We start from the raw sequence: 23,812 nt of genomic DNA on the forward strand, positions 1-23,812 counted from the left end.
CTGGAATCAAGGACTCCTAACCCCAATCTTTAAGAACAGAGACAAATTTGACCCTAACAAGAGGCATTTGTGTGAACAGTAACCTGGGGAAGGTTTTCTGTAGTATTATAAATGTAAGAGTTCTAAACTTCCTTAATAAGCACAATGTCTTGAGTAAAAGCCAAATTGGATTTATACCAAAACATCGCACGACTGATCATATTTACACCCTACACAACCTGATAGATAAACATGTCCACCACAATAATACCAAAATATACGCTTGCTTTATTGACTTCCAAAAAGCATTTGATTCTATTTGGCATACAGGACTGTTCTACAAAGTTATTGAAAGTGGTGTAGGGGGTAAAACATATGACATAATTAAATTAATGTATACTGGCAATACCTGCAGCATTAAAATTGGCAAGAAAATAACATAATTCTTTAATCAGGGGCGGGGCCTTCGCCAGGGTTGCAATCTGAGCTCTGTACTCTTCAATATTTACATCAATGAATTGGCCATTATTCTAGAAAAATCCTCAGCCCCTGGTGTTAGTCTCCTCAATTCAGAGGTTAAATACCTACTCTTCGCAGATGACCGATGCCTGCTGTCACCCACAGCACATGGCCTACAGCAGAGCCTGGACCTGCTAGAGCAGTACTGCCAGACCTGGACCCCCTCGTATGTTTGAAACCCCTGACATAGGTGTTAAAACATTATTTCTCATCAGAAGCAGACCTCTAACATTTCTTGTTCAGAGTGAAGAATGAAAAGGAATCAGTTCTGAAGAAAGAAAATACGTTAGTTGTGGAAATCTACTTTAGGAGCCTCATGCTGCTTTTAATTAGGACTGTACTGTTTCACACGGTGGGAGACGAGGCTGTTATTGAGGCTGTTATTCCTCACTTTGCCACAGTCTGAAGAGGAAGTCTTTGTTTCTCCTGATGAGCAATCAGTAGCTGGGACTCCAGCCATCCTGGTGATTCTGATTGCCATATTCAACTGAGGCTATTTGTCCCCTGTGTAGTACACACAGTACAGTAGATTGATCAAGAGCCCTCTAATCCCGTATTGTGTAGGTCACTCATTGTCAAATATAGAACTTCTCAGAGTCTATGTCTAGCTAGTGATGCATAACTAGTTAGAAGTGCTGTAACAAAAACACTCCCACTTGGAAATGGTTCAAATATTTTAATCACGATTTCTCCTAGCAATCATCATTTGTGGTATGGGGCTAATGCCATATCATAGGCAGTAATTACACCCCATGATTACACGGGAGGAGGAGTACAATAGAGAATTCAATTGCAGGCTCAATATACCAACTCTTGTTATTCTTAACTGCTGTACGTCAGGGTATTATTGATGAGAAATCCAGGTGCCTGCGATGAAATACCTTGATTGTGTGTTCATCAAATAATTGTTTTTGTTTGTTTGAATTTCTTGCGGAGTTTTGATTATTTCCATAAACCCAGAGAGTTAAATACAAAGAACCAGAAGTCAATTTAGTTTGTTTAGTATGAAAGTACGTGTTGTTTTCTCAGTAAACATATATTATAATAGGCTGTGAGTGGGCGTTTTTTGTCTGATTAAACTTGATGAGCATAAACGACAAATATTCACACAGTCTTCAACATCCAGTGTATATAGACCATACATTGTATTACATTGGGGTGATTTTGTCACAATAGTAAAACGACTGATGCTACAGAAAACAAACCTGCTATTAGTGGCGAGCTGGCGATTCAGCACCACTAAAACGGACAATGACATAAGCGGAATTCTGACGTTCAGCACCACATGGCAGTGGACAGCGACCGTCTCAGGAGCAGCCACTCGCCACATAATGGAAAGAAGGCCTAAACAGGGAGGAAGATGTTAAGAATCCTGGGAGGGGGAGGCTTTACTACCAATTCTGTTTGCCAGCCTGTTCAGCCATGTTAACTTTTTCAGCCAAACTTTTGAATTGTCAATACTAGTGAATACATTGCAAGTAAAGGACAATAAACTGCAAGTAAAGCTCACAGACATTGTTCAGTGATAAAGAGAAAGATCACAGACAGTACTACAGTACTACTGGCCACAGTGGAGGACTCTCCCTCCACTGGCTTCTGTGACTCCATCGTGGGCGAAAGTTGTCCTCCTCTGGCTTCTGACATCCATCCCTCCGTCCATCAGCCATCACTGACTCACTCCCTGGCACGGTGCCATGGAGGGGAAGAAGGAGAAAAGGAGGAATAGGTAGAGCAATGAGGCATGGGCGTAAAGGGTGGTAGAGTGGGGTAGTGTCCAGAAGCTAATGCCGCTATGGGACATTAGCGTTCCGAGGCGGTCGGATCCAAATCACTCCTATAGGGATCATCGAAGCGTCGGCCTCGCGGCTCATTGAAAGGGGTCAGAGACGAGGCTCTGCGCTCCATTTAGCCGCGTTCCCGTGATGGATGGTCGGGCCGGGTCACGCTGAGTGTCATCAGGAGCAACAACACACTGGGACCAGGGACATCTCCCCATGGCTCTCCTCCCCCTACTGTACCCAGCATGGCCAAGGATTTTTACATTTTATTTTATTTCACCTTTATTTAACCAGGTAGGCTAGTTGAGAACAAGTTTACAATTGCGACCTGGCCAAGATAAAGCAAAGCAGTTCGACACATACAACAACACAGAGTTACACATGGAGAAAAACAAACATACAGTCAATAATACAGTAGAAAAATAAGTCTATATACAATGTGAGCAAATGAGGTGAGATAAGGGAGGTAAAGGCAAAAAAAGGCCATGGTGGCGAAGTAAATACAATATAGCAAGTAAAACACTGGAATGGTAGATTTGCAGTGGAAGAATGTGCAAAGTAGAAATAGAAATAATGGGGTGCAAAGGAGCAAAATAAATAAATAAATAAATACAGTAGAGGAAGAGGTAGTTGTTTGGGCTAAATTATAGATGGGCTATGTACAGGTGCAGTAATCTGTGAGCTGCTCTGACAGCTGGTGCTTAAAGCTAGTGAGGGAGATGTGTTTCCAGTTTCAGAGATTTTTGCAGTTCGTTCCAGTCATTGGCAGCAGAGAACTGGAAGGAGAGGCGGCCAAAGGAGGAATTGGCTTTGGGGGTGACCAGAGAGATATATCTGCTGGAGCGTGTGCTACAGGTGGGTGCTGCTACCGGGATAGTGGCAGTCAGAGCCATAGAGGTACAGTACAGATTCTGGGAAACTGCCCTCCATGTTGGCACCAAATGTTCTGTGATAATAGCACTCTAATTTGCATTCAGTCTAAATAAATAGAGGGAGTGTGGAAATCAGCATGAAAATGATCTTATCTTTGTATCATGGGCTATAGAATCGTATCATGTATCAAATCCTATCATATGGATCCTCTGTGCTGGTGGAATCCCTCATCACAAACCAGACTATGCTTTGGCAGTAGGTGTGTAAACATAGATAGTGTATACACAGTGCCATAACAAATGTAATTTAACCTGACCTCTTGATATCTGCTTGAATGAATGACAGCCATAATGGAGGATTTAATCAGGTAAATTAAGTACAAATCAACAAGGACATTTGTTTACTCAGTGAGTCTCCTGTCAAGGAAGTGCCTGGCTGTCTGTCTATGTAACGGCTGTCGTAGTCGTTCTCCTCCTCAGACGAGGAGGAGCATGGATCGGACCAAGATGCGGATTGGTAAGTATTCATGTTTTAATGGGAAAACAACAAACACTACTAAATACAACAACCAACAAACGTGACTAACCTGAAACAGTCCTGTGTGGCCCAAACACTGACACAGGAACAAACACCCACAAAACACAAGTGAAACCCTGGCTGCCTTAGTATGATTCTCAATCAGGGACAACGATTCACAGCTGTCTCTGATTGAGAATCATACCAGGCCGAACACAAACTCCCAACATAGAAAATCCAACCTAGACCAACCCACCCAACTCACGCCCTGACCAACTAAAACAAATACATAACAAAGGAAAACAGGTCAGGAACGTGACAGAACCCCCCCCTTAAGGTGCGAACTCCGGGCGCACCAGCACAAAGTCTAGGGGAGGGTCTGGGTGGGCGTCTGTCCACGGTGGCGGCTCTGGCGCTGGTCGTGGTCCCCACCCCACCATAGTCAACCCCCGCTTCCGTGGCCTCCTCCCAATCTTCACCCTCCATGTCAATCCCACTATTCCAAAGGGCAGTAACAGACTGAGGGGTAGCAGCTGACCGAGGGGTAGCACCTGACCGAGGGGTAGCACCTGACCGAGGGGCAGCACCGGACTAAGGGGCAGCACCAGGATAAGGGGCAGCACCAGGATAAGGGGCAGCACCAGGATAAGGGGCAGCACCAGGATGAGGGGCAGCACCAGGATGAGTGGCAGCTCCGGACTGAGTGGCAGCTCCGGACTGTAGGGCAGCTCATGACTGTAGGGCAGCTCATGACTGGAGGGCAGCTCATGACTGGAGGGCAGCTCATGACTGGAGGGCAGCTCATGACTGGAGGGCAGCTCATGACTGAAGGGCAGCTCATGACTGAAGGGCAGCTCATGACTGAAGGGCAGCTCATGACTGAAGGGCAGCTCATGACTGTAGGGCAGCTCATGACTGTAGGGCAGCTCTAGACTGTAGGGCAGCTCATGACTATAGGGCAGCTCTAGACTGTAGGGCAGCTCTAGACTGTAGGGCAGCTCTAGACTGTAGGGCAGCTCATGACTGTAGGGCAGCTCATGACTGTAGGGCAGCTCATGACTGTAGGGCAGCTCATGACTGTAGGGCAGCTCTGGCAGCTCCTGACTGGCTGGCGGCTCTGGCAGCTCCTGACTGTCTGGCGGCTCTGGCAGCTCCTGACTGGCTGGCGGCTCTGGCAGCTCCTGACTGGCTGGCGTCTCTGGCAGCTCCTGACTGGCTGGCGTCTCTGGCAGCTCCTGACTGGCTGGCGTCTCTGGCAGCTCCTGACTGACGGACGGCTCTAGCGGCTCCTGACTGACGGACGGCTCTAATGGCTCGGGACAGACGGGCGGCTCTAATGGCTCGTGGCAGACGGATGGCTCAGATGGCGCTGGGCAGACGGATGGCTCAGACGGCGCTGGGCAGACGGATGGCTCAGACGGCGCTGGGCAGGCGGATGGCTCAGACGGCGCTGGGCAGACAGATGGCTCAGACGGCGCTGGGCAGACGGATGGCTCAGACGGCGCTGGGCAGACGGATGGCTCAGACGGCGCTGGGCAGACGGATGGCTCAGACGGCGCTGGGCAGACGGATGGCTCAGACGGCGCTGGACAGACGAGCAGTGCAGGCGGCGTTGGGCAGACGGACGACTCTGACCCGCTGAGGCGCACAGTAGGCCTGGTGCGTGGTGCCGGAACTGGTGCTACCGGACTGGAGACACGCACCTCAAGGCTAGTGCGGGGAGCAGGAACAGGGCACACTGGACTCTCGATGCGCACTATAGGCCTGGTGCGTGGTACCGGCACTGGTGGTACCGGGCTGAGGGCACGCACCTCAGCGCGAGTGCGGGGAGAAGGAACAGTGCGTACAGGGCTCTCAGGACGCACAGGAGGCTTGGTGCGTGGTGCCGGAACTGGAGGCACTGGGCTGGAGACACGCACCACAGGGAGAGTGCGTGGAGGAGGAACAGGGCTCTGGAGACGCACTGGAAGCCTGGTGCGTGGTGTAGGCACTGGTGGTACTGGGCTGGGGCCACGCACCATAAGGCGAGTGCGGGGTGCTGGAACTGGAGGTACCGGGCTGGGGCGGGAAGGTGGCGCCGGATATACCGGACCGTGCAGGCGTACTGGCTCCCTTGAGCATTGAGCCTGCCCAACCTTACCTTGCTGAATGCTCCCCGTCGCCCGACCAGTGCGGGGAGGTGGAATAACCCGCACCGGGCTATGTAGGCGAACCGGGGACACCATGCGTAAAGCTGGTGCCATGTAAGCCGGCCCAAGGAGACGTACTGGAGGCCATATATGAAGAGCCGGCTTCATGGCACTTGGCTCAATGCCCAATCTAGCCCTACCAGTGCGGGGAGGTGGAATAACCCGCACCGGGCTATGAACACGTACAGGAGACACCGTGCGCTCTACTGCGTAACACGGTGTCTGCCCGTACTCCCGCTCTCCACGGTTAGCCTGGGAAGTGGGCGCAGGTCTCCTACCTGCCCTCGGCCCACTACCTCTTAGCCCCCTCCCAAGAAATTTTTGGGTGAGCCTCTCGGGCTTCCAGCCGCTCTGCCTTGCTTTCGCCTCATAATACCTCCTCTCCGCTTTCGCTGCCTCCAGCTCCGCTTTGGGGCGGCGACACTCCACTGGCTCTGCCCAGGGTCCTTTACCGTCTAGGATTTCCTCCCAAGTCCATTCCTCTTTTCCCCATTGCTGTTGTTCTTGCCTTCCTTCTCCAATCCGCTTGGTCCTGTTATGGTGGGTGTTTCTGTAACGGCTGTCGTAGTCGTTCTCCTCCTCAGACGAGGAGGAGCATGGATCGGACCAAGATGCGGATTGGTAAGTATTCATGTTTTAATGGGAAAACAACAAACACTACTAAATACAACAACCAACAAACGTGACTAACCTGAAACAGTCCTGTGTGGCCCAAACACTGACACAGGAACAAACACCCACAAAACACAAGTGAAACCCTGGCTGCCTTAGTATGATTCTCAATCAGGGACAACGATTCACAGCTGTCTCTGATTGAGAATCATACCAGGCCGAACACAAACTCCCAACATAGAAAATCCAACCTAGACCAACCCACCCAACTCACGCCCTGACCAACTAAAACAAATACATAACAAAGGAAAACAGGTCAGGAACGTGACAGTCTAGACTTGGCTATGTCTAATTTGGCCTTCTTGGTGTTTCTCCAATTCCTCTAATGCATGTTCTACCTCAGGAAGTTGGATGGGGTATTGTGAGTCACCAGCTAAATGGGACTCATCCCTGAAATAAACAAGCGGACGGACGGGCAGACAGTGTGGGTAGATGGACCATAGTCACACATCTACATGCAGATACATTAGCGGTGTTACATTATCTCTGCTGGACTTCACCCTCACCCTGACCCTTAACCTGACCCTGACCCTGATCCTTAACCTGACCCTGACCCTTAACCTGACCCTCACCCTGATCCTTAACCTGACCCTGACCCTTAACCTGACCCTGACCCTGATCCTTAACCTGACCCTGACCCTTAACCTGACCCTGACCCTGATCCTTAACCTCACCCTGATCCTTAACCTGACCCTGACCCTGATCCTTAACCTGACCCTGACCCTTAACCTCACCCTGATCCTTAACCTGACCCTGACCCTGATCCTTAACCTGACCCTGACCCTTAACCTGACCCTGATCCTTAACCTGACCCTTAACCTCACCCTGATCCTTAACCTCACCCTGACCCTGACCCTGAACCTCACCCTGACCCTGATCCTTAACCTCACCCTGAACCTCACCCTGACCCTGAACCTCACCCTGAACCTGACCCTGAACCTCACCCTGACCCTGATCCTTAACCTCACCCTGACCCTGAACCTCACCCTGACCCTGATCCTTAACCTCACCCTGAACCTCACCCTGACCCTGAACCTCACCCTGAACCTCACCCTGACCCTGACCCTCACCCTGACCCTGAACCTCACCCTCACCCTGACCCTGATCCTTAACCTCACCCTGACCCTGAACCTCACCCTGAACCTCACCCTGACCCTCACTCTTACCCTCACCCTGATCCTTAACCTCACCCTGACCCTGATTCTTAACCTCACCCTGAACCTCACCCTGACCTTGACCCTTACCCTGAACCTCACCCTCACCCTCACCCTGACCCTTACCATGAACCTCACCCTGACCCTCACCCTGACCCTCACCCTGACCCTCACTCTTACCCTCACCCTGACCCTTACCCTGACCCTCACCCTGACCCTCACTCTTACCCTCACCCTGACCCTTATCCTGAACCTCACCCTGACCCTCACTCTTACCCTGACCCTCACTCTTACCCTGAACCTCACCCTGAACCTGACCCTGACCCTGACCCTGATCCTTAACCTCACCCTGAACCTCACCCTGAACCTGACCCTGATCCTTAACCTCACCCTGAACCTCACCCTGAACCTGACCCTGACCCTGATCCTTAACCTCACCCTGAACCTCACCCTGAACCTGATCCTGACCCTGACCCTGATTCTTAACCTCACCCTGAACCTCACCCTGATCCTAACCCTGAACCTGACCCTGACCCTGACCCTGACCCTGATCCTGAACCTCACCCTGAACCTCACCCTGACCCTGACCCTGACCCTGATCCTGAACCTCACCCTTACCCTCAGATAGCATCACTCATTTATTGAACCGCTTGTGTTTTCAAAGAGCTGTTCTATTAACAGTCACAACTTTTCTACTTTTCACAAGAACCATATATTTCTAGACTTCTCAATATATAAACAGAACATTTAGAACTCATCACAATTAGAGGTGAATCCCTTTGTAGGAACTAATCCCACTGTGTACTAACATCCAGACATTTTGAAGTGCACACTGTCATCAGAAGGCCTCCTCATCTCCTATTATTAACCTGCTATACCATCCCCATATGGCATACTGGGATTAAAGCACAGCAAATGGCTGCAGTATAACCTCACAGAGGAGTGGAGCATTACATTTACATTTACATTTACATTTAAGTCATTTAGCAGACGCTCTTATCCAGAGCGACTTACATTTTTAACCTTTATTTAACTAGGCAAGTCAGTTAAGAACAAACTCTTATTTTCAATGACGGCCTAGGAACAGTGGGTTAACTGCCTTGTTCAGGGGCAGAACGACAGATTTGTACCTTGTCAGCTCGGGGATTTGAACGTGCAACCTTTTGGTTACTAGCCCAACGCTCTAACCACTAGGCTACCCTGCCGCCCCAGAGCAGAGTAGCATTAACTGCTGGTAGAAAGGGAGGCTGACTGCTGGCTAAAGCTGAGGACAGAAAGAGAGATAAAGATGGAGGGAGAGAGAGAGGGAGGGAGCATTTGTGTGTGGGAGGAGGTATAGGGCAGCTATATCCCTAGAAGAGCCTAGGAGGGCAAAGGGTCTCTATTGACTGAATACATTTTGGAGATGGTGGTGGTGGTCTGTGTGTGTGTGTGTGTGTGTGTGTGTGTGTGTGTGTGTGTGTGTGTGTGTGTGTGTGTGTGTGTGTGTGTGTGTGTGTGTGTGTGTGTGTGTGTGTGTGTGTGTGTGTGTGTGTGTGTGTGTGTGTGTGTAGGGTGCTGTGGGTGAAAGGTGCACGCCTACAGTGCAGAATATTCCACAGACTACCGCATTGCCATTCAATACCTCTCCTCTCCTCTACCAGTAGGACATATAGGAAGCCAATAAGAGCTTTATCATAGGTTATCTGATAACAATGTTGTTACTGACCACAGAAGCGTGGCGATGCACTTAAATCACCACCAGACTTCAGCACCGTGACCATGCTGAATGAATTGCCTTTGAGTTTGCTTCAACATTCTCCCTGGTTTCCATGAATGTCAGGAGACACATATTGTTTGCCCTGGCGCTCTCCTCTGAATCAATGCTAAGACTGGCTGTGGAAGAGGGGAGACGAGGCAGGGGGAGGAGGAGGTGCTGGGGAGAGGAGGGGAGCGAGGAGTGGTAGGGGAGAGGAGGCAGGGGAGAGGAGGGGAGATGAGGGGAGGTAGGGGAGGTAGGGGAGATGATGGGAGAGAGGGGAGATGAGGGGAGAGAGAGGAGAGAGGGGAGGTAGGGGAGATGAGGGGCAAGAGGGGAGATGAGGGGAGAGAGGGGAGGTAGGGGAGATGAGTGGAGAGAGAGGAGGTAGGAGAGATGAGGGGAGAGAGAGGAGATCAATGGAGATGAGAGGAGGTAGGAGAGATGAGGGGAGGGAGGGGAGGTAGGGGAGATGAGGGGAGCGATGGGAGGCAGGGGAGATGAGGGGAGGTAGGGGAGGGGAGATAGGGGAGATGAGGGGAGAGAGGGGAGGTGGGGGAGGTAGGGAAGATGAGGGGAGAGAGGGGAGATGAGGAGAGAGAGGGGAGGTAGGGGAGATGAGGGGAGAGAGGGGAGGTAAGGGAGATGAGAGGAGAGAGGGGAGGTAGGGAAGAGAGGGGAGGTAGAGGAGGTAGGGGAGATGAGGGGAGAGAGGGGAGGTAGGAGAGATGAGGGGAGAGAGGGGAAATGAGGGGAGGCAGGGGAGAGGAGGGGAGGCAGGGGAGTGGAAAGGCAGGGGAGAAGAAGGGAGGCAAGGGCGAGGAGGGGAGGCAGACAAGGAGAGAGCATAGCAGGGGCGTGAGCCAGGAATGGACGGTGAGAATAACAGCAGCCCAGTGTTTCTCTATGGACCCAGCGGGGGAAGCTAGTGACCTCCAGACTTGGGAGTGGGAGAGATGGAAGCTCACCACATAAGAACCCAGAGGCACTGTTCATTCTGGTGGGTAGAGAAACGAAGAGAGGGGTGTGTGTGGATATTCTGGAGCTAAATTGTGAGATAGACTGGCAATGCCAATCAAACCCCATACCTCCTTCTGCCTCCCTCTAAACACACAGTCACACATACACACACACACTCTCTCCCTAGAGCGACTACCCTCATTAACGCCAGTGAGACCCACCATTGGAGACAGCTGAATCACAACCTCAAAGCACCCCTATCTATTTCTCTTACTCCATCCCTCCCTCGTTCCCCCATTCTGTCTCTCTTTCTGATCCTCTTCCCATACTTTACTCTCTCCGTGTCTCCCTCTATCTTCGTTCTATTTCTCCCTTCTCATGCTTTGTAGCTCCCTTCAATTAGCGTCTCCCTTCTTCCTTCCCTCTTTCCTTCACTCTATTTTTCCCTCCATCTCTCCATCCCTCTCTCCCTCTCTTGTTCTGAAGCGTAGCTGGCTTATTTGTGAGAGCGTGCTGGGATTAAGATGCTGCCAGGCCTTCTGCTGTGTGTGGCTGTTTAGTAGGGATTCTAAAGCTCTAACCACAGAAATCCCTTCCTCCATAGCTATGCGGTGCTCTGCCTGCTCAAAATTAACACTCACTCATCTCTCTCCTCTCTCTTTCTTATCCCCCCTGCTCTCTCTCGCTCTCTCTCTCTTTCTCTCTCTCTCTTCCTCGCTCTCTCTCTGCAGGAATTTAATAGTACACTACAACCACCTGAAGAACATTTGCTGTTGACTTGAAAAGGTCCCACTTAGACTAGCATAAAACCATCTTAAAATATCAGGAGAGGAAATGCTCTTTTCTAATTGCAGCTGTAGGCAGATCTGATCTAAATCCATGGGGATACGTGTCTGGTCCTCACAAAGGCCTGGGAGAGGCTGAGGAAGAGGAGGCTGAGGAGGAGGAGGAAAAGCGGTGCTGGGCTCTGGACAAAACTGAACGGTTTAGACCTGCTGGGTCAGAGGATGAGAAGAGTCTCAGGCATATTACTGGTCACCTCTGGACGTGGGACATGGGGTCCTTATAGGGTCATGGGTCATATACAGATGGACTTTTATTTTTCAGAGAGTTACTGTAGATTAAAGTAGGACCGGTAGCCAATAATTTCCGTAAGCATAGGAGAGTTTGAGTTTAGGGTGACATTAGTGAAAACTTCTGCATCGTATAGGGGCGCAGCAATAGGGCAGGTGTGTAGGTAGGCCTATTGTTTAAAGAGTTATAGATTGTAAATACACAATGTCGGTGATTTTTACTGGCTGTATGGCTGAAGAGGTCCATGGTAAGTCTATGAGTGTCCCAGCGGGGGAGGTTGTTATAGTATCGTAGAGCTGCATGGGGCACATCTCTCAGTGCCAGCCCTGCTCTGAGCTATGCTCTACTCAGAGGGTGGAATGATCAATCAGGATATGCCCAGGGGAGGAGACGGGTTACAGTCACACACTTTGAAGGACATTGAGCGTGTGTGTGGGTGCGTGCGTACAGTAAGCCTGGAACACAGAATGGGTGAGAATACAATTCGGTAAATAGAGAGTGCAGAACACAATATAGAATGACAGAGGCTGATCAAGGTCACAACCTTCCACTGTCACAGAGAATGAGAGACAGAAGGAGAGGGCGACAGAGAATGGGAGAGAGAAGGAGAGGACGACAGAGAATGGGAGAGAGAAGGAGAGGACGACGGAGAATGAGAGAGAGAAGGAGAGGACGACAGAGAATGGGAGAGAGAAGGAGAGGACGACGGAGAATGAGAGAGAGAATGGGAGAAAACGACAGAGAATGGGAGAGAGAAGGAGAGGACGACGGAGAATGAGAGAGAGAATGGGAGAAAACGACAGAGAATGGGAGAGAGAAGGAGAGGACGACAGAGAATGAGAGAGAGAATGGGAGAAAACGACAGAGAATGGGAGAGAGAAGGAGAGGACGACGGAGAATGAGAGAGAGAATGGGAGAAAACGACAGAGAATGGGAGAGAGAAGGAGAGGACGACAGAGAATGAGAGAGAGAATGGGAGAAAACGACAGAGAATGGGAGAGAGAAGGAGAGGACGACGGAGAATGAGAGAGAGAATGGGAGAAAACGACAGAGAATGAGAGAGAGAAGGAGAGGACGACGGAGAATGGGAGAGAGAATGGGAGAAAACGACAGAGAATGGGAGAGAGAAGGAGAGGACGACGGAGAATGAGAGAGAGAATGGGAGAAAACGACAGAGAATGGGAGAGAGAAGGAGAGGACGAAGGAGAATGAGAGAGAGAATGGGAGAAAACGACAGAGAATGAGAGAGAGAAGGAGAGGACGACGGAGAATGAGAGAGAGAATGGGAGAAAACGACAGAGAATGAGAGAGAGAAGGAGAGGACGACAGAGAATGAGAGAGAGAATGGGAGAAAACGACAGAGAATGAGAGAGAGGGAATAGAAGGCTGAGAGTAAGAGAGAGAGAAAGAGAGACAAAGAGAGATATTACTTGTTCTCCCACTGCAGTTGTAGTAGCAAAGAGTGGGACTGTATTCATGCAGGCGCCAGCAGGACATCGCTATTAAAGGCCATGCCCAACCAGCTCTGTCATTTACCTACACCCTTACCCCTACGTAACACCCGCCATGGAGGAGAGGGGTGAGATAGGATGAGCGCAGTTAACAGGCTTCAGAGGGGGGTGTTGACTCACATCTCCCCACATCTCTCTGTTCAAACGACAGTTGTTTGAACAGAGACGTTTGCTTTACGCCGATCGTGAGCCGTGTTGTGACTTGCAACTCATGCATATGTAATAAACCGGAAAGGCACAAGACAGTAGGCACGTTTCTGTGTGTGTATGTTTGTCCAAGCTCATGTGCACGTGTGCATGAACCCGCATGTGTCTGTGTGTGTTTGGCATTCTGGGGTGTGTATTCCAGCTGTGGCTTGGGGTGGTCAGCTGTAGCCACTGTAAGACCATAAGAGGCCCAACTGGAACACGTACACTGAGTTCACCACACGTTAGGAACACCCCCCTTTTGCCCTCAGAACGGGCTCAATTCTTCGGGGCATGGAAAACGTTCCACAGGGATGCTGGCCCATGTTCACTCCAATGCTTCCCACAGTTGTGTCAAGTTGGCTGGATGTCCTTTGGGTGGTGGACCGTTCTTGATACACACGGGAAACTGTTGAATGTGAAAAACCCAGCAACGTTGAAGATCTTGACACAAGCTGGTGCGCCTGGCACCTACTACCATACCCTGTTCAAAGGCACTTTTGCTTTATTTTTGCCCATTCACCATCTGAATGGCACACATACACAATCTATGTCCCAATTGTCTCAAGGCTTAAGAATCCTTCTTTAACCTGTCTCCTTCCCTTCATATGCACTGCTTTGAAGTGGATTTAACAGGTGACATCAATAAGGGATCAGAGCTTTGACCTGGGTTCACCTGGTCTGTCTATGTCATGGAAAGAGAGAGTGTTCTTAAGGTTTTGTACACTCAGTGTATACCATGCATACAGTACGTACACACAGACACATATGTTGGCCTATGTACAGAAGTACTCACGAGAGACGGCTGTTTACAAGTACATTGTAGCCTTCACATTAATAGTTCTACACATATACTCTACAGAGACAAACACACACTTAACTGTAACCTTGTATGAATAAGCATGAACCAAAACACATGCGCAAGCGTGCAGACATGTACCCACACACTTGCTTTAAATGCAGATTTAGGCATTCAAAAACAAAATTCACAGAAACCTTACAAAACGTATTCAGTTCTTTTGGGAAAGCCCATATCTGCAGGTTTCCTTTTGTTATTTTGGGATGGTTGAAGACCTGACTAACATGCAGATTTACTACATTACTATTGCCAGCATACCAGCGGGCATACAAAAACGGATCAATGCCTTTGATAGTGCAATTGAACTTTGCCCTCGATAGCATCCTGTTTAAAGCTCCAAATGTAGCGTACAGACCATATGGCAAAAGAGATCAGTAGAGAGAACCATGTTTTTTTGCAGCAACATCTAAGTTGGTGTTGGTGTGCTACAGTTGGAATGAACAACAAGCATCATCGGTACTGAAGATCAAACCGATTGGTCTCACAGACGAGAACAATCTACAAAGCCTGATGGAGAGATAGAATAGACCTCAGAACTCCTCTTCTTTAATTTCTTATTTTTCTGCCTTGGGTGGCTATTGGCTTTTGTGTCATGTACTTTCACATGGATGAACCTGTGAATTACAATAACAAAGCAAAGCACAGAGACTTCAAAGCCAGAGCTTTCTGCCATTAGGAAATAATATTTGACTACACTATAACAATTATGCTTTAACATTAACTGAATATTAGTTACATGTGATGTTTTATTTACATTGTTGAAACAAACCGGATATTTTAGAGAAGATAAGAGAGAGTTGCATCATGTGTCTGTGAGTTGGGCTTTTTGTATCTTCAGCCCTTTTCTCTCGGTCTCTCCCTGTCTCGCTCTCTTGCGCTAATGCATGCACACACACGCACGCACACACACACACGCACGCACACACACACGCGCACACGCACGCACACACATAGAGAGAGAGAGAAGACCGGACCAGGTTCCGGAGCTCTGCCAAATGCTGGGGTCCCTCGATGGGAGTGGGCCTGACTTTGGCTGCCCTTGTGTGTGCCTGACTCCAGCTAGGGGTCCTTTAAAGTTCTCCTCAGCAGGCGCTGGCCTCCACTGAGAGTCAGGGGTCAGACAACACACACATGCACCTGTGGGATGGGCCCAATTTGTATTTTGGTGTGTGTGTGTGTGTGTGTGTGTGTGTGTGTGTGTGTGTGTGTGTGTGTGTGTGTGTGTGTGTGTGTGTGTGTGTGTGTGTGTGTGTGTGTGTGCGTGCGTGCGTGCGTGCGTGCGTGCGTGCGTGCGTGCGTGCGTGTGTGGGTTTGACCACATCGACAATGAACAGTTTTATTAGAATGGTTGAACAGCTGTGTTGGTCATGTCACAGATGTTCTATGTGTACATGTGTGAATGTACTGCAGGCATGTGTTTGTGTGTACTGGATTCCGTTTTGTCTGTGTTTGTTACTGCATGACATTATATGATAGACAGTAATAGAAAGTGACAGAGAGAGGGGTGGGGGGGTTCAACCTTGCCTTGCATTGTTTCCTTTGCTTAGTTTGATAGTTGTATTAGACACCATTTTGGAAGATGTGTGGGTAGACATGTGGGATGATATCCAGCTTGATATTTGCTCCACATAAAGGATTTCCAATAAACAACCAGCCTCCCCTGCCTCCTCTTGCTTGTTGAGAGGGATGGAGGCTGGGAGGGTTACTTTACCTCGTCTGTAGAGTAATTCAGTGAGCCACAACACCAGTGTTGTGCAGACACCACCTCACAGCACGCTCTCTACCCGTCGACTCAGACCAGTGAAGCGCCCGTCTGGCCGAACCAACCACAACCATCATTAAACCGCTCTACCTGATCAGACGCTTTAATTGGACCACGCTGGGAGAGAGAGCCGAGGTAAAATGGAGCTTGTTAGCTCAGCTGCAGAGAGGCAAACAAAGAAACAAACAGACCACATGGAAGCCCACATAGACAATTTAATTGAACTAGGTAAGTCAGTTTAGAACAAATTCTTATTTTCAATGACAGGCTAGGAACAGTGGGTTAACTGCCTGTTCAAGGGCAGAATGACAGATTTGTACCTTGTCAGCTGGGGATTTGAACTTGTAACCTTTACGGTTACTAGTCCACCGCTCTAACCACTAGGCTACCCTGCCGCCCCGAACAAGAGCACCGAAAGGCTAAAAATGACCACATCCATTCTGTGCAAAGCTCTAATATTCTGCTTATAACATGTGTAGCTAACAGTGTTGTGGATATTTTGTACTCTTTGTTTGACCAAAATGTGGCAAAGTCCTATTTTTCTATGTACGGTCATTCTTGAATTGTGGAACACTGAATACATGAAAGCGACACCTGTGTTACGCCCATTCTTCTTTCAGTATTTGCTTTACCTCTAGTTTCCATTTAGCGTGGCGACTGGGACAATTCAGCAGGTCGTTTAACTCACTTTCACGCTTTGATGAACAAAACCAACGGCCATCTGACAATAGCAGCTACAAGTCACCTTGCCGTGGTTTGGAACGGCTTCATCCTAATAGCACTGCTGCATACAGTCCTGTGAATTTACATCAGAAACACCCTAGAAATGAAAGGTCCCTATGCAGAGTTACAGACCAACCGGTTGTCCTTGAAGGACCCACACAGAGGTTATTACATGTAGTGCAACACAGTAGAGAGCTGTTATGGCCACTGGTGGGTGGTGATGGGATGTCAGGATTTTGTTTATTGTCCTTCCAGAGCTGATACAGTTCAGAGCATTTCTCTCCCTCTCTCCCCGACTCCGACCTTCCCAAAATGTGGCGAGAGAAGAGGAGAGGACATCCATCGTGCGCCTCTGCAGGTTAATGAGCTCAAGGTGAGTGGAGCCGATTCTCTGTACTGGCTGGAGCTGCATTGGAGCTGGAGACTGTCTCAAACGGCCCTGGAGACTGCCAAACGCCCCACGGTGGCTCTGCTAGCACAGCCACGCCACGGTGGGGCTGCTTATTAAACATAAACACACGTATGCACCAGGGTTCGTATTAGGAAATTGTGGCGCTGGACATTTCACCGGCAGCATTTTAATTGACCTGATATTTGAGAAATTACACCGGACGCACCTGATTAGGGCGTCCACCCACAGTGCTCAGAATGGCAGAAATCACATTTAGATGATAGTAATTCTTATTAACAGAACATGCAGGTCTAGGATGCAACTATCTTATGAACACTTTGAAGAGAACAACTGTCCACATGTACTTTTCCTCAGCCAACAAGATGAGTAATGAACAGCAACATCACTAGCCTATGTCAATGCACTATCCTCATAGTAGAAAAGTTGACCTGTTCTATTGGTCAGCGTGTCGAGAAATAAATAGCCTGTTCCAAACAGACTCTGGGACAGTTGTGGGACGATAAATCCCAAATGTATACATCCGGTAGGCCTAGGCAAAAACAGATATATATATTTTAAAGCAATGAATCTGATGCAACAGATCAGACCGTTTAGCTTAACATTTCGATGATCTATTATTTATTCGCATTTGAAGCGCAGCAATGCATACAAGGCAGTAGGCTACATGCAAATGCTCGTACCATTTAGCAGGAAAACACCTTTGTCAAAAGCACACCACACATGCGAGCAGTTTCATGTGCCAGAGACATTTTTGAAAGAGGGAAGATCGAACATGCACGAACTAGCATGGGTTGCTAGTATGACTAGGATAGTGCCTTTGGCCACTGGACAACGACATAAAGTTAATATGAATAATTGCCTCCATGGATATGGTCTGATTTTGGCTAGGTTACTTTGAAGCAAGGTAAGACATGCCTCATAATATGTAGTAAAATGTTCAGATTTCAAACAATTAAGTATAGGTTTTCATACTGCCTCCAGCTCATTGCAAAGTGGTGTGTGACGCACTGATGAAGTCTGCCTTGTGTTGCCTATGCATTTGCTGTTTGAGATGCCGTAGCAGCAGCTCAAAGGCTCTGTATCTGTATGCTGTATGCATGTGATAAATAACATACATAACGAATACACTGTAGGCCTACACACATGCCAATTTAATTACACTAAATAATGCAAATTAACCTATACACCGATAAGCATGACCAGTCAAATGTATTTCCATCAACTGGTATTTCCATCAACGAATATGCTGAAAAGCATTATTTTTCAATGGAGTTTTTTCTTTGGACGGTGCCAATTTTGGACCATTGGACGATGCCAATTTCATCTATCGGCTATTTTATTTTATCGGCCAAAAGCCGGCTATTACCGGCTAATGGAAACCTTGGTATGCACCTACACACACACGCACACACACAAATACACACACACACACACACATACACACACGCATATACACACACGCACACACACACACACACACATAACACTTTGGGAGAAATGAGGGGGGTGGAGGGAAAGGAGGACTGTAGGGGAACAAGCCTGGGTAACCACAACTCACCGGGCCATTAGGGTTTGGTGTCATTGCCAATCATCATGCATACTAATGAGGGACATTCTATGATGGAAATTGAATGTCTCAGTGGCAGGCTTTATGCTTGGTTTCTTATGACCCATTATGTTATTTAATACATCACCATTATAAAACAACACACTGTATAATGCAGATTATTAAGTGTTGGCTATATGATATTTGCTAAGTTGCTGGATGGGTTGTTTCCTTGCTGAACATAAACCACTAAAGTAACTCAACTGGAAATCATGTACTGAGTCTGGAATGATTGAGTCTATAATGCCACCAAATATGACTATTCAGTGAGATACACAGTCCAATACATTCCCCAAAGAGCTGTGAAATGAGACCAAGGTGAAAGAGAATAAATAGCCCCAATGATTCCCACAGGGTGCCTTAATCTGCCCCCCAGATCTCAGTGATCAGCCACCAGCAGGGCTGATAAGAGGTGCTATGCTATGCAACCAGCCAGCCAGCCAGCCAGGCATAGAGGTATTGAACCATGCAGCAACTTTAATTAATAAACTGTAAGTGCCATGTCGCTTTCCCTCTTTTTCTCGTTTCCCAATCCCTCAATCGCAACCTGCTAGTTTTGACACGTTGAGCTCGCCCTAAATCCATAGCCATCACTTGGCTGGCGAGAAAGAAAAGAATAAATGCCCGAGACGTGTATGTGAAATCATTACACGGTGGGCGATAATCCATTGTTTACGGGGACCTGTCTGGGTAATGCGTTGTATGGGTCTGTGAGCAGAGCATGGGGCTGGGGCCTGGGGCTGAGCAGAGCTAGATAAAGTGTTTACTCCATCACCGTGGGTTGTATAAATAGCTTTGTCCTGGGTTGTTAGCCCTTGACTCTCCAGATCCAGTTGCCACTGCAGCTTGATGTGTGGTTTGGCTGCCCTTCAAGATCTCTGTGTGTATACCCATGCATATACCCACACACCCGCCCGCTTTGCGCGTGTGAGCCTGTGTGCGGTTGCGTGTTCTCGTGCACACGTGTGCATGTGTAATCCACCCTTGTTTGCCCCGTCTGCAACCACAGGCATGAAGGAAAGCCAACTGCTCCACTGTTGGTAACATGTGTGCATGTACAGTTTCAAACACTGGAACACGTAGGCAATAGAAACATGCAGAATTACAATGGTGTAAGATGTGAAAATCACATCTGGATAGTGTGAATTACAAAGTGGTATCTCCTTTCTAAATAGATTTAATCTTCAGCTAGTGACTATGGAACATCACAGTCCACTGAACCTTTTTCTATTTCTCCATAAAACCTCAGCTTTTCCTCGCTGGGATCCGAACGTTCAGTAATGGATACAGTCTTCTGACAGAGGAAGTCAAAGCTCTTGGTTTTGATCTTAAATTCTGTTAAATCTTCTCTAATTCTGACAGGTTTCACTTCCCCACGCCGGAGACACATTGTTCCAATCCTAATCCCAGTGTCAGAGAGGACTGCTGAAAGGCCAGTTTCACACGTAGGCTACTCACATGGCTAAAGCCTCTCTCCCTAACCCAGGGATAGAGTGTGTGCACAACTCTATATCCTCTCTGATCCAGAAGCTCCAGCACCATCATCCTGACTTTCTGGATTAAACAAAAACATTGAAATCTTCAACTTCTCAGTAATATGACTCAATGTTGTTAGACAAAACTGTTAAAAAACTAAAACTATTAAAATGTATATGTCATTTATATGTAACCGTTTCCCTCCAGCATTTCAGCGGCCTTCAGGAATAAGAAATAGTCTGTTTACATGTACTTTGTATAATGTGATTATGTACACCTACATGTTTGTTGTTATTGTGGTTCCTGGGTGAGCAGAACTAATTCATTGGCTGTGATTTGTCCCTCAGCACATTCATGTGTAACTGATAGATGCATACACACACACACACACACACACACACACACACACACACACACACACACACACACACACACACACACACACACACACACACACACACACACACACACACACACACACACACACACACACACACACACACACACACACACACACACACACACACACACACACACACTACATGTTAATGTTTTTTAAATGTATGTAAATTGTAAAGTCATTATTTTGTTTATAATGTATTTTTCGTTCTGTGTCAGACCCCAGTAAGACTAGCTGTCGCCTAATGGGGATCCTAATAAATCAAATGAAAAACATGTTCTGAACACAATGTCTGTATTATCTGAGCTGCAGCACACCTCTATGGAGCTCTCTTCTGTTCTGCTTACATTTACATTTCAGTCATTTAGCAGACGCTCTTACTCAGAGCAATTAGGTTTAAGTGCCTTGCTCAAGGTCACATCAACAGATTTTTCACCTAGTAAGATAAGGGATTTGGACCAGCAACCTTTCGGTAACTAGCCCAACGCTCTTAACTGCTAGGCTACCTACGCTCTATTCTGTTCTGTTTTGCTCTGTTATGTGTGTGAGGGATAATCTAGGCTCCCCAGCCCTCCCTCACTGTTCCATGCTGAGGGAGCCAGCTGCAGCCAGCAGTACATCTATCTCTGTCTGGCTGCTGTGGCCTCCAGTCCTCCTGCACCCCTTCAACCCCCCCCCCCCCCTTCAACCCTGGCACGGGCACCACCTCTGACCCTGGCTTGGGGGGTGGAGGAGAGGCCAAGATTAAACTATCCTGTGCCAAATCTAGAGCCAATTCACTGTGTGTGTGTGTGTGTGTGTGTGTGTGTGTGTGTGTGTGTGTGTGTGTGTGTGTGTGTGTGTGTGTGTGTGTGTGTGTGTGTGTGTGTGTGTGTGTGTGTGTGTGTGTGTGTGTGTGTGTGTGTGTGTGTGTGTGTGTGTTTGCTTGCTGTAGGGCTTTTTCTACAGCACATCAAACTCCTTGCCCCTTCCTGTGAGGTGGCTTGCTAAGTCCTGTTTCTCTCTGTAATTAGTCTTCCTCCCCTCAGTGTTTGGGTTTGTTTTGACTGAGAGGGTAGAGGGAGAGAAAAAGACAGAGAAGAGGGGAGAGACAGGAAAGGGTAAGAAGGACAGATAAAGAAAGAAAAAGCTCACAAGCAATGTAAACAGTCATATGGGGAGGTGTCTGGAATAGAAATCCCCAATGTGGATGGTGTCTGTGTGTGTGTGTGTGTGTGTGTGTGTGTGCATGGGCGTGTTTTTTGCTTTCATGCGTGTGTGCGCTTGGAATAGAAATCCCTAGTGTGGATGACAGTGTCTGTCTCCTCTGCTGTCCGGCACCCCGCCACTGGCCTGTGGTTGCCAAGATACTGGATCTTTTTCCTGACATTTGGTGGACCTTTGAATTATGAAGAGCAGTGATGCTATGATCTCAACTGCTGCTGAAAAGCCCCTAGGTGAACCATCACTACCACCATACTCCTTTTCAAAATTAAACATTACACATGATTGGCAGAAATAGTAACTGTATGGAATAGATCTGAAAGACTACCAACAGAATACAGATTGGAAAAGAGTCTGGAACAATATCTCAATGTCCTCTCGAAATGTGAATCATCAACTAATACACTACAAATTAATTCACCGGAGCGTGGGGGGAATAGGGATTGGTCGCACTTACTAAGAAGGGGGAGGGAGAAGGGAGACGGGACAGATAGGACAAATAATGCTTATTTAATTTTTTTCTCTACTATTTTTCATTTCTTCACATATGTACTTTAACATTATTGCCTGTCTGTGGGCTGAACCCTTCTAATTTAAAAAAAAATTAAACAATTTGGTAAAGAAAATAAATAAATGATTGGCAGAACAATCCTAGCTAGACACAAATGTGTACCAAATGGCTGATGTTGGTGTTCTCATTCCTTTCTGAAAACCTATTGTCGATCGAGTACTCCTGTTCTTTTCTATTATGTAAAGTTTTCGCCGGCTGTGGTTTCTTTCAGAAGAGAATTATATGCGAGGCTAGTTCTGATGTCTTCCAACAGGGACACAACCTTGGCATGGTGTATCACTGGACGTTAGAGAGGAGAGATTCAGCTCTGTTGATGTACACACTGTGTTTCCTGCCTCCACTATTGACTGAAAGGACAGATCAGTTTGCGGTTGGTGATTTCTACATAACATGCGTTAATGCTTTAGTCGAAAGCGCCCAATGGTCTGGACATTTTCTTGGAATGACAACAACAACATCTGCCGTACCCTGCTCTGTTCAGAAACACACAGGCACACTTAGACACTCCTCCTATCATGTACTAACCTATGGTGTATCACTCTACTGTCTCATGTATCTCTGTGTATTATCACTCTACTCTCTACTGTATCTCTGTGTATTACCACTCTACTCTCTCATGTATCTCTGTGTATTACCACTCTACTCTCTCATGTATCTCTGTGTATTATCACTCTACTCTCTACTGTATCTCTGTGTATTACCACTCTACTCTCTCCTGTATCTCTGTGTATTATCACTCTACTCTCTACTGTATCTCTGTGTATTATCACTCTACTCTCTCATGTATCTATGTTATTACCGCCCTACTGTCTCCTGTATCTCAGTGTATTACCACTCTACTCTCTCCTGTATCTCTGTGTATTATCACACTACTCTCTCCTGTATCTCTGTGTATTATCACACTACTCTTTCCTGTATCTCTGTGTATTATCACACTACTCTCTCCTGTATCTCTGTGTATTACCACTCTACTCTCTCCTGGCTGTCTCTCTTGGTTATTTCCATTTGAAAGCAGAAAGCAGAGGTCCTGGCAAAGACCCAGCTCTCTCCTGACTGCAGCTGTGAGCCCATAGGGAGTGTCCACTAGTCCTCAGGCTTTACTGCTCTCAAACACGCCTTTCAAACAGGATGGGGGAATGATTCTACCCAACCAGAATATGATGTTGCCCTGCTGCCATCCCTCTCACTAACTGTAGACGCTAGAGCATTTTAACTCAGGAGTAAACAAGAGGAACAGCAAAAGATCCCCAAAGAGAGTAAAATGGGACATTTGTTTCACAGACTAAGGGCTCTATTCAATCCGTATCGCAGAAATTCAGAGTTACAGTGCGATTGAAATTTGAAGGCAATGTTCCCGCGTTAGCGGAGACTGCATTCACTGTAAACGCTGCATATGTCGGCTCAAACGGGAATGACCTTAACATTTCTAGCGCACAATCTGTAACACTTCAGCAATACAGATTGAATAGAGTCCCAAATTATCAATGTATTCATAGAATGGAAGTTACTACTGTAATGTGTAAGCAAGCATACTAAGAGACAGCCAGTGTCCGTCAGCCATTATGTTATGATGTAATGTCAATGGCAATTTGGTCTCAAGGCAATTCGCATGATTCTATACTTAAATATAAATATATATAATAATTCTATA

This window comes from Salvelinus namaycush, chromosome 28 (assembly GCF_016432855.1).
Source record: "Salvelinus namaycush isolate Seneca chromosome 28, SaNama_1.0, whole genome shotgun sequence".
Lineage (NCBI taxonomy): Eukaryota > Metazoa > Chordata > Actinopteri > Salmoniformes > Salmonidae > Salvelinus > Salvelinus namaycush.